General features: G+C 37.5%; 1 pseudogene; it reads left to right on the top strand.

Moving 5' to 3' along the window:
• Positions 1 to 13,288: 13,288 nt before the first annotated feature.
• On the top strand, positions 13,289 to 15,406 carry LOC105732465 (la-related protein 7-like; annotated as a pseudogene).
• Positions 15,407 to 16,384: the final 978 nt, after the last annotated feature.

The following is a 16,384-nucleotide window of genomic DNA, read 5'->3' as shown; positions in this document are numbered from 1 at the left end:
GCAGTGGGCTGAGATCACGCCACTGCATTCTGGCCTGGGCAAAAGAGCAAGACTCCACAGCAAAAAAAAAAAAAAAAAAAAAGAAAGAGAAAAAAAAAATACATGCTTAATTCTTACTGTATGCCAGATATAATGCCAAGGGTTCTACATATATAGAAATACAGTTCTTTGTCCATGATTCTAAAATTCAAGAAAAGTTTGTTTTAAGCTCAATTGGCAGCAAGACCAACATGACCTGAATTCACTTGGGAGCAAAAACTATCCTTAATGGACAGTTTTTAATTTATAATTTATAATCGTTATCTCACTTATAAGCTCTGCAGAAATATTGTGTTTGATTATACAGTGTTACATAATATAGTGATATACTGTATTTTCTCTCTAAAAGAGAAATGACTTCAAACTCACCTGTCTCTGTGAATTTGTAGCTGTGTACTAATTCATTTAGCTTTTGTGAAGACCTTATGAGGTTGGCAGTATTATTATCTCCATTTTACAGAGAAACAATTGAAACAGGGAGGTTACGAAAGGAATATTTACTAATAATGACTGTTTTAAAGTCTGCAATTCTCTGGTTAGAAAATTCCTTGAAAATATTTATTTAAGAAGGTTTTGATATATCATCAATCTTCAAGACATCTTTCACATTCACCAGAGGGAAACGGGGATTGCCATGACTATTTACATGTTAAAACTTCTGGGATTTATTATAATATTTCTGCTACTATTTCTAGAAAGTTCCAAATGTATTATGATAAAAACTTAGAAATATCTTTTTTTTGGGTGGTTCTTACTGCCAAAGTGTAATAATTCCCTCCCATACGGAGCTCCAAAATGTAGTAACAAGGACCATTTTACTGACATCTGGCTTTATTTTTGCTTGTTACATATTCCAGATCCCACCCATGGTGACTTCATATAATATATGTTACATGTATCTTACTACACTGTGAGAAGATTCAGAAAAATTGCTGTGACAATTAACTAGTGTTTACTTAGTGTGTAGTACAACTTAGCATTTACTTAATTCAAGAGTTGTCTTGTTTAATTTAAGGCTACACATCCTGTAATTATTATGGGCTCATTGAAATTTAAGTTTAAATTGCAATGCAGTCATGTTCTCACATCAGTTTTAAACATCTTTCTACATGTAATGGATACCATATTTAACAGTTTTACCCAGTTTTTTTTCAGATTTTAAAGTTTGTGCTTAAATAAACATAATCCAGTAATTATTTCCAATAAACTCTTATGATTTGTTGCATGATTTGGTGATCTATATGCATCGATATATTTCATAGATAATGGCAAAGCACTCATAACTATGTTGAAGAGAAACTATCAACACAAACTTAATGCTTATAGTATGGTCCTTGTCAAAGTTGTTGCTTTTGGCATTTTTGCTAATCATTAATGCAAAAGGATCCTATTTTTGCCTTCAGAGGAGATCAGTGTAAAGTCAATGCAAAACATTTTACCAACTGTGGGAGCAGAGGGTGGTTTTAAACTACAGCAGGGGAAGAAGTCAGTTCCCTAGATGAAGGGTAACACTGTTTATAATGCATGTTGTTGCTGTTGTGATAAGCCTCTGAGGAATGTGGGGAAGAAGGATGATGCAGTCCAACTCTGATTGCTTTTGGAATGTGGTAATTTGTCCTTGGTTATCGTTGGTATTTAACATGTTTTGATAGAATCGCTTTAGATCTATCTGAAAACTGCCAATGATCTGAGAAAATCCGATGGCCTACCACAGTTGATTAGCCCACCCTTTCAGTGTAGACTCCTACTTACTTCCTCCCTGCCTGTCTACACTCATTCTGTCAAATTCACATTGTCATACTTTCATGTTCACATACCTTTAAGGAATGTGAGTCTTTATCTTTCTCCTCTCTATCTCTCTGCCATGAGTTCATGATAGAGACAGACAGGTACATGCGCGCGCGCACACACACACACACACACACACACTCTCTCTCTCTCTCTCTCTCTTAGCTTTTCTTCTGAGGCATCCAAAATTCTTCTCTAGTTAAATGACACTTCTTGTATATTTGTGAAGAATCATAGTTCTATAAAAATATTCTAATTAAATTATTTTTCCAAGGGTCTAACTTGAAGAACATAGGCTATAAAGAAACCATTATCTCTGTCTATAAGTGAGGGTTGAAATCTTACAGTATGTGTTAAAACCTATGATGAAACTACAGGTGAATGACAAGCTTCTTGTGGGTAAGAGACTATTAATTTAGAAATATCTTGATTAATCAAGGATGGTCTTTGAGATTTTTTTCAATCAAGAAATCTAGTCAGAATGTAGGAAATACTCTGCATCTGTCTTTTTCAGCTTTGCTTCTAAGGAAAAATGAAGACTATTAATTGTGACCTTACAAAGGACAAGGCGTATTTTCCTAGATAAGTTGTGTGAAGGCCATTGAGACCTTCCCATTAAAGAAGAAAGAGGCATAAACAGATAGTACTAAGAGAACCATTGATTCTCTTTGAAGCCTCAAAGTAAAGTCAATCTAAAGTTTTGCTTTGTTCACTCAAGTTGAGAGAATGATCAATTTTAGATTGAGCCGAGAATAAAAACATTAAAATACTGGCTGTTGTGTAACTTAACTGGGATAGGAGAGTAGACACAGAATAGTTCCCGGATTTGCCTTAATCCAGTGGTTTCTTAACAATGTGTCAAGGCACCTCGGTGTGCTACAGGAGGGCGGTGGGACATTTTACATTTTCCAGGAAAAGATAGCAACCCTCGATACCTGTTGGTCACAATGAAGCTTGAGATAGTTCACAGTTTCCTCATTGATCATGTTACATTCTTTTGTTGATATCATATCTTTACAAAGCTGGGTATTTGGTATAATTAGTTAATAAATAGAATTATTAGACATTTCTTTTGCTCTAGGAGTGCTGTGAAAAAATTATTAGAACAATAAGAGTACCATAGACAGGAAAGTTAGGAACTTTTGCTTTTACTCTGTTTGCGTGTGTGCAAACACATTATGTTAGTGGTACTTAATATTTACATATTTATTCTAATACATAGTTTTATAGAAACACTATTGGTAATTTGAGATATTAGACTGTATTTTCCTTGAATCTATAAATTATATTTATAGGAAGCCATTCTGATTAGATTACAGGAATTTAAAGAAGTAATACCATTCACCTGGTGGCAGCTTAGCCAAAGTACATACTACATCTATCGCTTTGGTTGTAGAGTATTTCTCAGCATCATGACTCAGAAGTGAGACCATATCTGCATTCCTCTGATCTTCTCACTCAGTCCTTGAGATTAAAAGAAGCTTAAATTTGCCCATTTGAATAGAATGCTCTGTTTTCAGTAAGCCTCATTGAGGGACTACCCTGTCTTGGAATGTCATATCTTTATTGCATTTATTGCATGTCATATCTGGTAAGATTAATGGGCTAAAAACCAAAAATGAAGAGAGAGCTTAGAGGATGAAATTTAGGGAGATCACAAACCTGTGTTTACATACCGTATCAATTTTGTAATTATTTTCTGAAATTGCTGAGCCTTAGGGCTGGCCAGTGAGTGAACAGTTTCACATTTTGTAATCTAATTAAGGTATTTTGTTTGCTCCCAATTCTGCCAACTATTCTGATTCATTTGGTATGCCTAAAAGGGAGAATTTGTAACCTAAATTTTAGTTCTCTGTGTTACGGCATTTGGACAGTGGCCATGGTTTGCAGGCCTGTCAAAATGATAATAACTTCCATCGCTGGATTAGGAAGATGTTTGGAGCTCGATGTACACCTACCAATTTCACATGGCTCACTGTCAATGGAATCACCTCTAAGTATCTGCTCAACTCCTCTTCTATCTGCATAGCCCATTACCCTCTTCTCAGCACCCCCTTTGCTTACTCAATTATGGCTGTCACATGTGATCTGAGCACTGCTGAAAAGCTGTATCCTTTTCTCCATGATGCCTATTAAATCTGTGTCCATGGGGAGCAGCTTCTGAAAACCTCAAGGTGGAATGCTCCCCACAAGCCAGCAATTGCAAGCACTGGCGAACCGTGTTCTTTTCTTGACACTACTAATATCTGTCTCCTGTTGTCATTCCTCAGCTCTCTACAATTCTCTACAAAGACATTTATTTCATTTAAATTGTTTTTTCTCCTTGAATTTCCTATACACAAGACTCACTCTACATTTGAGGCATTCCTTTCTGTAATATGATCTTAACTGACAACTAGGGTTAGGTGTGATTTATGCAAATAACTTACAGAAGTTACCCAATCCTTCCAAGTTGAATCTTTTTTAAATGAGATTTTGTACAACTCAAATATATAAAGTAGACAAAGGCAAAGTTGGCCTGCCTTCAATCAGAGCATGAACCCAAAGCCTCCCTCGCTGACAATCCCCCTCACTTCCTTTTCCAAAAATCTCTCTCCTTCACCCAACAAAGCTAGGCTTTAGGGAACACCATTAGAATGAATTTATTAACATGGTATTAGTAAATTTAGAAAGAGAACTCATCTTTTGATTTTCAGGAAAATGTTCCATTTATTAAATGCATACAACATCCCATTCTTAGCAGCTCACATGATAATTCAGAGTTTGGCATAGAGCAGAGGTTGACATATTATCACAGCAGGCCAAACCCAGCCCCCAGTTGAATTTTGTCAATAAAGTTTTATCAGAACATGAACATTTATTTATATAACATTTACGGATGCTTTTATGCTACAAAGGCAGAGTTTAGAAGAGACTAGATACCCCACAGAGTCTAAAACATTTACTATCTGGTAATTCAAACAAAAAGTTTGCTAGAAAAGTATTTCCTGGAAGCCATGTGCTCAGCACTCTACAAGCAAACAGTTTATGATAAGCTATAACTTATGAATCACAAATCAGTAATTTAAGACATCAACATAACTGGTATGGTTTAAATCCAGTTTTTCACTATTTACTCTTTTAGAATATACTGACATTTAAAGTTGATATTAAACTGTATTTTAATTTTATTCCTCTTTTGATCTGATAAAATTTCTGCATTTCCAGTTTACACTTCAAAAAAGGTGAAAATTTTCTTCTGACATTCTCAATTTAAAAAGGGTTTTCAGATTTTGAATGCGTCAATATGATGTGAAAGCTACTCTGTACCAAGGAAGGAAATTCTCTCTTCCCCGACTAAGGCTTTGAATAACTTCAGATCAATGTATGAGCAACGTCCTTGCTTTTATCTAATATGAAGAAAGTCAGTGTGCTGATGGCCTCTGAAAAGCTTTCTGAGTTGGCCCAAGATAAAATAAACTCTCCTTAAAGTAAAAAAATGGCACCCCACAATGCTATTATACAACACATGCCGTCAACCATGTCTTCCCATTTTTAATAATACATCATAGCAGAGAAAGAAGCTAATAGAAGAATCAGCTTTTCCTAGTGAGAAAGATCTGAAAGTGGTTTTACTCCTTCTATTTTCCTTTTAAAGGAATGCTCCTCATGAGCCCTATTCTTTAAGAAATCCAAGTAATAGATAATCTAAGAAAAGGTGAAATCATTTATTGGTCTTCTTCAAAGAATAGTACTTATTTAGTTGACTTAGCAAAACATTTTAAATTGATTAAGGTCTTGAACAAATGCTTGAATTTTTGGTTGGGAGGTCGATGCTAATTTCCATTCTGCGATCTTCAGCATGTAAAAGCTGTCAAGTTATAAAATATTACAAAAATCTAAGCTTATCATTTTTTAATACTGTGTGGCCTAAAAGAAACTATATGGGACAATAAGAAATCAGAAGGCAAGAAAATAAAAGAATGCTGCCAAAATAGAAATAAACAGGTTATTTGGTGGGTAGGTTTTACTGGAGAAAATTCAAGCATTATGTTGTTGTTAGTTATGCTTGTTGAATAAACAACTCTGCATAGTACTCTGTTAGCTATAGCTCTGTTAGGGCAATCTTCTGAGATGTGTGTGTGTGTGTGTGTGTGTGTATGTGTGCATGTATGTGTGAATTAAGAGACATGTATTGTATTGTGTATTGTTCACATGTTTGATACACTCAGTGATTATGGCCACAGTCATGTCATTGATTTTAGGCAATTTGGAGATTTACCTTTATCCCACTCAAGAAAATATATCTAGAAAGAAAGACTGACTTTATTAAAATAGTAGCCTGGATGTATTCTAGCATATCATCCCTTGTGGTAAGAGGACTTTTCTCAGTTGCACCTGGTAGAAATCTAATGCCAAGAGAAACTCTATTGCCTCCATATAATATTAAGTTGGTACAAAAGTAATTGCAGTTTTGCCATCAAAATGGAAAAACTGCAATTACTTTTGCATCAACCTAATAGAAAAGTACAGATGTAAAATGGAATGCCTTATATTTCCCTTCCTCTCTCAACTCTTCTTTCCTCTGTATTGATTCTATTCTTATGTATGGCTTTTCCACTTAGTGGAAAAAAATGGCTCTGGTAGCACCAGGGTTGTACCATCTTTGGTGCCAATGATCTAAAAGGAAAAGAAGTTCCTCCACCCCCCGTCACAGCATTTAGTTTAATAGTGAAAATGACTCCAGTTGACCTTGCTTGGTCAATTTCTCACTCTTGGACTGATGAACGTGCCTAAGGGTCTGAAGTCCTCTGAGTAGCCCATCACATACCCACTTGTTTGGAGGGGAGGACAAGTCCTTTTATCGACAGTAGACTCAAGAAAAACAGGAGGCGTTTACAAGATGAAAAGGAATTTGTACAAGAAGAGTGGGGAGGGCTGCTGGTAGACAGAAAGCATAGATTATCTCTTCAGTTTTCGTACTGAAACTACTGTTAGAAATAACATGTTCACGGCACCTCTCCTAAGTGACCATGGCACACCAGTTTGTCTTGACATGACAGCAGGAACAGTTATTTTAGTGAGCTTTAAAACAAGAACAAGAGAGCTGTTGCCCATACAGGTAATTGGTCAATTCTTAGAACAAATCTCTAGGTAGTTCACATGCTTCTTCAGTGACTTAAAAATGTCAAGGAGGGAAAGAGAATTTAGAAAGTAAATGGAATCCAAAAATCCCTGAGATTTAGACTGCAACATTTAAATTGCAGGATGTCCTGTATGTAGCTTTAGTAAATATTGATTTTTTTATGAAGACTGAAGAAATCACTAACTCGACCTCATTCATTTTTTGCTTTCTCTAATATATCTAAACTACAAGAATGACTAGGGTATAATTTCTTAATGTTCTTCTTCATGTTTTTGGAAGATATTTTACTAGAGATGTAATATATTGGAAGCTTTTATGTAAATGCCATCCTATTGAACTGTTTGTACAAACATGTGGACCAGATTTAGCCTACAAGGACAAAAAAAATTTCAAGACCTTTCATATAATTTATACTTATATTGAAATGAGTATAATTTATGTTATATACTCTATAGCCACATAAAATTCAGATATCAAAAAACTGTAAAGATCTATGCTTTACAGGGAAAGAAGAAAGTGTTTAAATTATTTCCAGTTTGGTTAAATCAGGAGCCTCCAATTCATTTTAATCATGTATCTATGTAAGTAAAAATATTACGCATCTATATGAGTAAAAACATTATGGCTATGTATCTCAATATAAACATTTTTAAATTTATGAATTATAGGAAGACATTACTTTATATTTTAAATATAGGTAAAGCTTGATTTCCTTTTTATGTTTTAAGACTAAAAATAAACAGATGTTCTTTTTGACCCTTGTAGAAAATCATACATTACTCTACTTTAGACATCACTGATTCGAACAACTAGGACATCAGAAGAGAATTAGGTGCTATATACTTTCACATGAATTTTGGCAACATGGTAAATTTACTTTGCTTTGGCGGGAAAATTATAGATTTTGGTGGGCTGACTTGGTTTCTGGGCTCGGCGTGGTTACTTCATGGAGTTAGCCTTCAAAGACTTGTCAATACAGGATATGACACTATGTGTTTGTCTACATGAGCTTGTGGTTTTTTCTTGGTTTTCCTAATTTTAATCCTGAAATTGGGAATTTTGTAGAAAAATTTTGAGTACCTCACCCTTGGACATATTTCTGAATACTCTGAATATTAGAAAGCAAGTTCTAAGGCTAGGTCCCAAGAAATCTGAAGAGGTTGACTTCATTCTCTTTCATTTCAACAGCCCTCTTCTCTTATGCTTTTCCCATTTGAAACTCATTACCATTGAGTCCTTCAATTATTGGGCTGCCTATCCACGTATTTTGGAAATAACTCTTGCCTTCCAGGTTATGTTATACTTAAAATATAAAACCCAGAATGCCTAATTAACTTCAATATTTAAAAACAATGATTATGGAAGTTAACATATTTCATCACAATCCTCTTCTATTTTTCCTTAAACCTGTTAAGACATTCAGAAAATGTGAGAAGTTTTTAAACTTTGGGGTTAAGGGAGGGAGTTTGTACAGACGCAGAAAGGACAAAACATCCCCCCTGAAACTTGGTTTTAGCACATATTATATCTTTTAAATCTTCTTGATGTCCAGGTCTGACCTATACTTCACAAATGATTTGAGATGATTAAGGCTGAATAAATAAATACTAATAAAGATTAAATATTAATTATGCTGAATAAATATTAATGCAGGCCATAACTTGGCCTGTCTTTCAGATTTACATCATTTTATAAGTTCCTAAATGTTAAAAAAAATCTTTCTTGTTAAGAGTTTAGTATGAACATGCATTGTCCTCCTGAAGAAATCATTTTTGTGAATTTAAACCTATTGAAAATAGAATACGTTGTGTCTGACTCATATTAGATTTGCCTTGAATTTTTTTTCTCCTCTTTGAATAATATCTTGAAAACTCAAATTCTGATAAGATTATAAAATTAGGTAATTAAATAAATCAGGAATGACCTTGAAGAGTAATTTAATCTACTCCAGGCAAGAATATACTCACACCATTTCAGAAAAGGTGAAGATATAGTCTGTTTTTAAATTCTAACACCTCTTAATTCCAGCAGATTGGGAGGCCAAGGCAGGAGGATTGGCTGAGGCCAGAAGTTTGAGACCAGCCTGGGCAGCATAGGGAGACCCCATCTCTATAAAAAAAGTTTTCATCACCTAGTAGTGGTTAAACGGTGGCTCTCAAAAGGATATATTCATGTCCTAATCCCTGAAATGTGTTACTGTTACCTGCATAAAGAACCTTTGCAGATATACTTATTAAGGACCTCCAGATGAAGAGGTTATCCTACGTTATCTGGGTGGGCCTAAATCTCAAGACAAGTATCCTTGTAAGAGACTGAATAGAAAATGATATAGACACAGAGAGAAGAAGGCGATATGAAATAAAAACAACACAACTTCAGTTCTGTCTCCTAGCTTCCCTTTAACATTGACTCAGTGTGCTGGGTAGAATTGGATATTCCAAAATGACCTGTTTAATTCCTAACTCCCAGTGCCTGTAAATGTGACCTTATGCTTATGTGGAAATAGGATAGGATTTTTACAGATGTCATCAAGTTAAGATGAGGTCATACTGCATTGGAATGGGCTTTAATTCAATGACTAATGTACTTTTTCTTTTTTTTGAGGTAGAGTCTTGCTGTGTCATTCAAGCTGGAGTGCAGTGTGGCTCAATCTCGACTCATTGCAACCTCTCTGCCTCCCGGGTTCAAGTGATCCTTTCACCTCAGCCTCCTGAGTAGCTGGGATTACAGGCATGTGCCACCGTCCCTAGCCCAATGACTAATGTTCTTATAAGAAGAGGGAAATTTGAACAGAGAGAGGAGGACAAGTGAAGACGAGACACACCTGGGAGAGTGTCACGTGAAGATGGAGGCAGAGATTCAGTGGTGCGTCCTCAAGCCAGAGAACAAGGATTGCTGGCAACCAGCAGGAACTCACAGCCATGAAACGCATCCTTCCCCAGAGCCTCAGGAGAGGGCACCGCCCTGTTGACATCGTGATTTTGGACTCCAGCCCTTCAGAACTGTGAGATGATGAAGTTCTGTTGTCGTAAGCCACCCAATTTGTGGTGATTTGTTATGGCAGCCATGGACACTAATGCAACCTCTCAATTACTTATTTAGGAAAACGTGTTATTTCACAGTTTTGCCTAAGAGTAGCTCAGGGTTGTCGTCACTTTTAAAGCTGTCCCAACATGAAAAAGACGAGATAAGCAAAGTCACCTTGGCTGTGGAACAATCTTGGTAAACTGAAATAATGTTCTGTTAACAAACGAGGCAACTGCTTTTACTTCCTGCCTCTCCTTGTTCTAAGATAGAATGAGGAAAGGGAAATTAGAAAAGAGAAACTTCGCTCTAGCGTCCTTCTTTATTTTTCAACGTTTTTGTTTGTTTGTTTGCTAAATTTGCCTTTTGTTTCTAAAAGTTAAGCTGGTTCTTCCTTTATTCTTGTACTCAAAATTCCTCGCACTTACATTTCTCTAAAATATTAGTTACCACAAAATGCCATTCACGTTCCAGAGATTTCAAACTACGGTGTAGATAAGAATCACTTGGGTATTATGATAAAATGTGAATTGTTTGAGCCCAACATCCAGGAATAGTTATTCATTAAGTCTGATGTGAGGCTCAGAAATTGGTTTCCTTTTTTCTTAATCTGTTTTTTTTTTTTTTAAACACCTCCCTCTATTATTCTAATACTGAGGGGATGGGGCACACTTTGGGAAGCACACTTTAGTCCATCTTGGCTTAACTGATGTCAGGAGTGCTAATGAAAAATCAAAGCTCCACGTTTTATGTCTCGATTTGTAATTCATTTTTTCATCAATTTCATTTCTATGCAAATGAACCTCTCTTTTTCTGTGACTCTGAAAACCAAAGTTTATTTCTGAAGTTTTCAAGGTTCCTTTGCATTTTGTTCTGTTTGCTTGACAGTTTTATTCATTTTCCCTTTTAAAGAGTTGAGGGGGAAGGGTGGAGAATGCCCCTCCCTGTCCCTAGATCTCCCGACGATCTGCACAGCTCACAATTCCTCTGTGGCCTCTCCATTCTCTTGCATTTCCCACAGCTCGTTCTTCCAAGCAACCCATGACCATTGTATGTGGGACTCACAAGTAATAACCAAATAAATACTAGGCATCTTTACTATTGTTAGCGCAACTTGAGGTAATCAGAAAGGTGAGCTATTATATCAAGCATTGTATTTACTTTTTAAGTCTTAGTGTTCTAGGACCTGTACGGACACCTTCTGGCAATCGGCAGGTTCAGAGATATGTGAGTACTTGGAGTTTTTTGACCCTTATTGGGAATCCTAAACCCCATTTTGACTTCCAATTTTTAAATGAAGATGAAGTTTTTATTTAAATGCACTGGGATATATTGTTTCAGCTGGCTAACATCTGGATGCTTTCTCAGCACATGCTGAAGCCGGCTTTTCTAGCATTGGGTAGTTTGTTCCAGGAACACGAAGAGCTCATTATTTACCATTGTTATTTTCTCTGACTCTGGAGAAAAGTCAGTGCTACAAAAGTATAAACTTAAAGGGAAAATGAATTAAAGCTGATAGAGTTCAAAATGCTGATATTCTGATTATTATCTCCTGGATTCATCCTAAAATAATTGTTTCTTTTTTGGAAAAGCATAAAAGAAAGACAAAGTTAGATTAATTTTATTTCTATTTATATAGACTGTATATATTCTAAATTGTCTATTTTTTAGAAACCTCTTGGAGTCATAGAATGCATCACTTGATCTTGAAGAGACCTTGGAGTTCTGCCTCCCACGAAGCTCAGAAACATCCTCTGCTGAATCTTTGGCAGGTGGTCCTTCAGGCTGTTTGCTTAATGGCCCCTATTCACAGGATGCTCTCCCTGGACAAAAACCAGCCCTTCCTTGAGTCAGTTCAAAATTAGGCTATTAAACACCATTAATAAGATGAAAAAAATGGGTGCAATTAATCATTCATCTGTTTATTCATTCACTTTTCCACCTGGTTCCAAAGGAGATTTAATGTGCTTTATCCTGGAAGTGGTAAAGGATGGTGAGCTTTGGAGTCAGACAGACCTGGGCTTGATTCCTGACTCACAAACTTGTTTCATGACATTAAGCTAGTTGGTTATATTTTTAAGTCAAATTTTCCTCGTCTATTAATGGAGATTTTAATAACGATACCTACTTTATTGAGTAATTGTGACAATTGAATGCATGTTGGGAAATTAGTAAATAATTCATGTTAATCACTATTATGATTTAATAGTTTTTAATTACTTACTGTAGCAGGAAGAAAAAATGCCAGACCTTAACAACATATAGCATCTGCATGCGGTGGCTCCTGCCTGCAATCCCAGTATTTTGGGCAGCCAAGGCGAGAGGATGGCTTGAGGCCAGCAGTTTGAAACCACTTTGGACAACAGAGCAGGACTCAGTCTCTACAAAAATAAAAAATTAACCAGGTGTGGTGGCCTACACGGTCGTCCTAGCGACTCTGGAGGCTGAGGCAAGAGGATCGCTTCAATCCTGGAGTCTGAGGTTATAGTGTGCCCTGGTTTCTTGACTGCACTCAAGCATGGTGCAGACAGCAGGACCCTGTCTCTAAAACCACAACAACAGCACACACACACACAAATACAAAGATGGTAGCAAGATTCATTTGCTAATTTGGGGGCTATATTAAATTTTACTTTGTTCATTCAAAGGAAGTCTATGATGCTAGTCCATCTTGGGTGGGGAAGCGTATTTGAGAAAATGAGAATGCCCAAGAGCCATGGCCTATAGGACAGGTAGGCGGTGCTGAAAGAAAGTCTGGAACAGCAACTTAATGTAAGATGGAGAAACACAAAAGAAGCCAAGTAGCTCCTCCCTCCCCACATTCCTTCACCTCTTGGATTTTATTAAAATACTCATTGATTACTCATATTTATGCTGCAGGGGGAGAAAGAAAATAATAATCCCAGAATACTGGAGAACATGTGAATATTATAATTCATTATTATTATTATTATTTTGAGACGGAGTCTCCTCTGTCACCCAGACTGGAGTGTAATGGTGGGATCTCAGCTCACCGCAACCTCCACCTCCCAGGTTCAAGGGATTCTCCTGCCTCAGCCTCCCAAGTAGCTGGGATTACAGGCACCCAGCATTATGCCAGGCTAATTTTTGTAGTTTTGTAGAGATGAGGTTTCAGCATATTAGCCAGGCTGGTCTTGAACTCCTGAACTCAAGTGATCCGCCGGCCTCAGCCTCCCAAAGTGCTGGGATTACAGGCATGAGCCACCATGCCCTGTCTAGTTTATTATTATATGTTATATATGATACATAATAACAAAAATGAGGTCCCGTGACGTGAAAGTAACCAAGACTGTCGGAATCGGGAGACTGAAAGGACTGAAGGCCACAGTACTTGACCCTGTATTTTGGGAGTTGAATGGAGAATGGAAACTGAAAGTGGAAATCAAGAAAAGATAATGGAAGAAGAAAGCACTGAAAAGAAAAAAGAAGTTGAAAAAAAGAAACGGTCACAAGTTAAACAGGTACTTGCAGGTATTGCTAAGCAAGTGGACTTCTGGTTTGGGGATGCAAATCTTCACAAGGATAGGTTTCTTTGGGAACAGATAGAAAAATCTAGAGACGGATACGTTGATATATCGCTACTTGTATCTTTTAACAAAATGAAAAAAATGACTGCTGATGGGAAGTTAATTGCCAGAGCATCGAGAAGTTCAGCTGTTGTAGAGCTTGATTTGGAAGGCACCAGAACCAGGAGGAGGAAACCTCCAGGGGAAAGACCAAAGGATGAGGATGGGCACACAGTGCACGTAGAGTTACTTCCCAAAAGTGTTAATCACAGTTGGATTGCAAGAGTCTTTGGGAAATGTGGCAGTGTGGTTATATAAGTATACCACATTATAAGTCTACTGGAGATCCAAAAGGATTTGCGTTTGTAGAATTTGAAACAAAAGAATAAGCAGCAAAAGCAATTGAGTTTCTTAACAACCCACCAGAAGAAGCACCAAGATAACCTGGCATATTTCCTAAAACAGTGAAAAATAAGCCCGTTCCAGCCTTAAGAGTTGTGGAAGAGAAGAAAAAGAAAAAGGAGAAGAAAGGCCGAATGAAGAAGGAAGACAATGTCCAAGCCAAAGAGGAAAACATGGACAGGAGCAACACCAGTGTCAGTAAAATGAAAAGATCCAGACCCACATCTGAGGGCTCTGATCTAGAGTCTCCTGAACCCCAAAAGCAGCCTTCAAAGAGAAAGAAAAAACAGGAAAAAGTTGAAGTATCCAACTTACCTGAAGTCAGAACAGGCAAGAGGAAGAGAAGTAGCTCTGAAGATGCAGAATCCCTAGCTCCCCGATCAAAAGTAAAGAAAATTATTCAGAAAGACATGGTTAAGGAAGCTTCAGAAGTTTCCGAAGAAAATAGAGAAATCTCTACTGAAGAGGAAAAGGATACTGGAGATCTAAAAGATAGCTCTCTCTTAAAAACAAAAAGGAAACACAAGAAAAAACATAAAGAGAGACATAAAATGGGAGAAGTTATACCATTAAGAGTACTATCAAAGAGCGAATGGATGCATTTGAAACAAGAGTATTTAGTGCTACAAAAAGCTAGCATGACTTCTTTAAAAAAAAAAAAAAACAATATCCCAAATAAAATCGGAGTCAGAACTGGAAACAGACAGTGGAGTACCTCAAAAGACCAAAATAGGCCAGGCGCGGTGGCTCACGCCTGTAATCCCAGCACTTTGGGAGGCCGAGGCGGGTGGATCATGAGGTCAAGAGATTGAGACCATCCTGGTCAACGCGGTGAAACCCCGTCTCTACTAAAAATACAAAAAATTAGCTGGGCACAGTGGCGTGTGCCTGTAATCCCAGCTACTCAGGAGGCTGAGGCAGGAGAATTGCCTGAACCCAGGAGGCGGAGGTTGCGGTGAGCCGAGATCGCGCCATTGCACTCCAGCCTGGGTAACAAGAGCAAAACTCCGTCTCAAAAAAAAAAAAAAAAAAAAAAAAAAAACCAAAATAAAAAATAAAGAAAGTAAAGCCAGCAGTGAAGAGTGTCGCACCCAGGAGAAAGTTAATGTGTCAGGACCACGGTTTGTGAGTGGAGTGATTGTGAAGATCATTAGCACAGAGCCTCTACCTGGCAGGAAACAAGTCTGGGATACTTTGGCAGCAATCTCAGAAGTTCGTTATGTTGATTTGCTAGAAGGAGATACAGAATGCCATGCTAGATTTAAAACTCCTGAGGATGCTCAAGCAGTAATAAATGCATATACAGAAATTAACAGGAAACACTGCTGGAAACTCGAGATCCTTTCAGGTGATCACGAACAAAGGTATTGACAGAAGATTTTGGTTGATAGACAGGCAAAACTTAAGAGGCACTGAAAAGTTAATCGCCAGAGCTGAAAAGATTAGACTAGCGAAGACTCAGCAAGCGAGTAAACACATTAGATTTTCTGAATATGACTGAAAAAACATTTACCTCTTAATACTTCACTAGATACTTGAACTGTTCTCGGGATATTCACTTTTATTATGGTAGCACTGCATACAAGCCTGTAATCCCAGCACTTTGGGAGGCCGAGGCGGGTGGATCACGAGGTCAAGAGATCGAGACCATCCTGGTCAACATGGTGAAACCCCGTCTCTACTAAAAATACAAAAAATTAGCTGGGCACGGTGGTGCGTGCCTGTAATCCCAGCTACTCAGGAGGCTGAGGCAGGAGAATTGCCTGAACCCAGGAGGCGGAGGTTGCGGTGAGCCGAGATCGCGCCATTGCACTCCAGCCTGGGTAACAAGAGCGAAACTCCGTCTCAGAAAAAAAAATAATAATAATGATAATAAAATAAAATAAAAAAATGAAACATAATTTATCTATTTAACAAATATTTATTGAGCGCCTATCTGTTACAGTTTCTGGAGATACTCTGGCAAAGAAAAATAAAAGAAAGAAAATCTATTTTTCATAAAGTTTACATTCTAGCAAGAGAGTAAATAAATACATCACAGGCAAGTAGTGGGTGCCATGTCAGGGGATAGTGACGAAGAGTGGGACAGGACAGAGGTCTTTTTAGTTAAGTGAGCAGAAACCTGAAAGTTGTAGGAATGAGCTAGAGAAGATGAAGGGATATGCATTCCAGGCAGAGGGATTAGGAAGTTCACAAGCCCAAGGTAGGATTCTACCAGAAAGACTGGAGTGGGGCAAGCATGGAGGAAAGGAGTTCAAAGGGGCTGCCTGGGGCAGCTGAGAAAGAGAAGGGAAAATCAGGCTAGGAATAGAAATTGAAGTAGAAAATGATGCATTGTATATGATGAAGAGACATTTTAAAAAGTGAGATGGACTAAGGTCTGTGGGGCTTCTCTTAGGGGACTGTTGTGACACAGTATCTGGAAGTCAGGTGATGAGGGTCAGGCCTGGGGTGCCATCAGTGAGAATGAAGATGAAGT

This window comes from Aotus nancymaae, unplaced genomic scaffold (assembly GCF_030222135.1).
Source record: "Aotus nancymaae isolate 86718 unplaced genomic scaffold, 86718_ANA_hifiasm-v0.15.2.pri h1tg000033l, whole genome shotgun sequence".
Taxonomy (NCBI): Eukaryota; Metazoa; Chordata; class Mammalia; order Primates; family Aotidae; genus Aotus; species Aotus nancymaae.
This window is presented reverse-complemented; position numbering and strand designations above follow the sequence as displayed.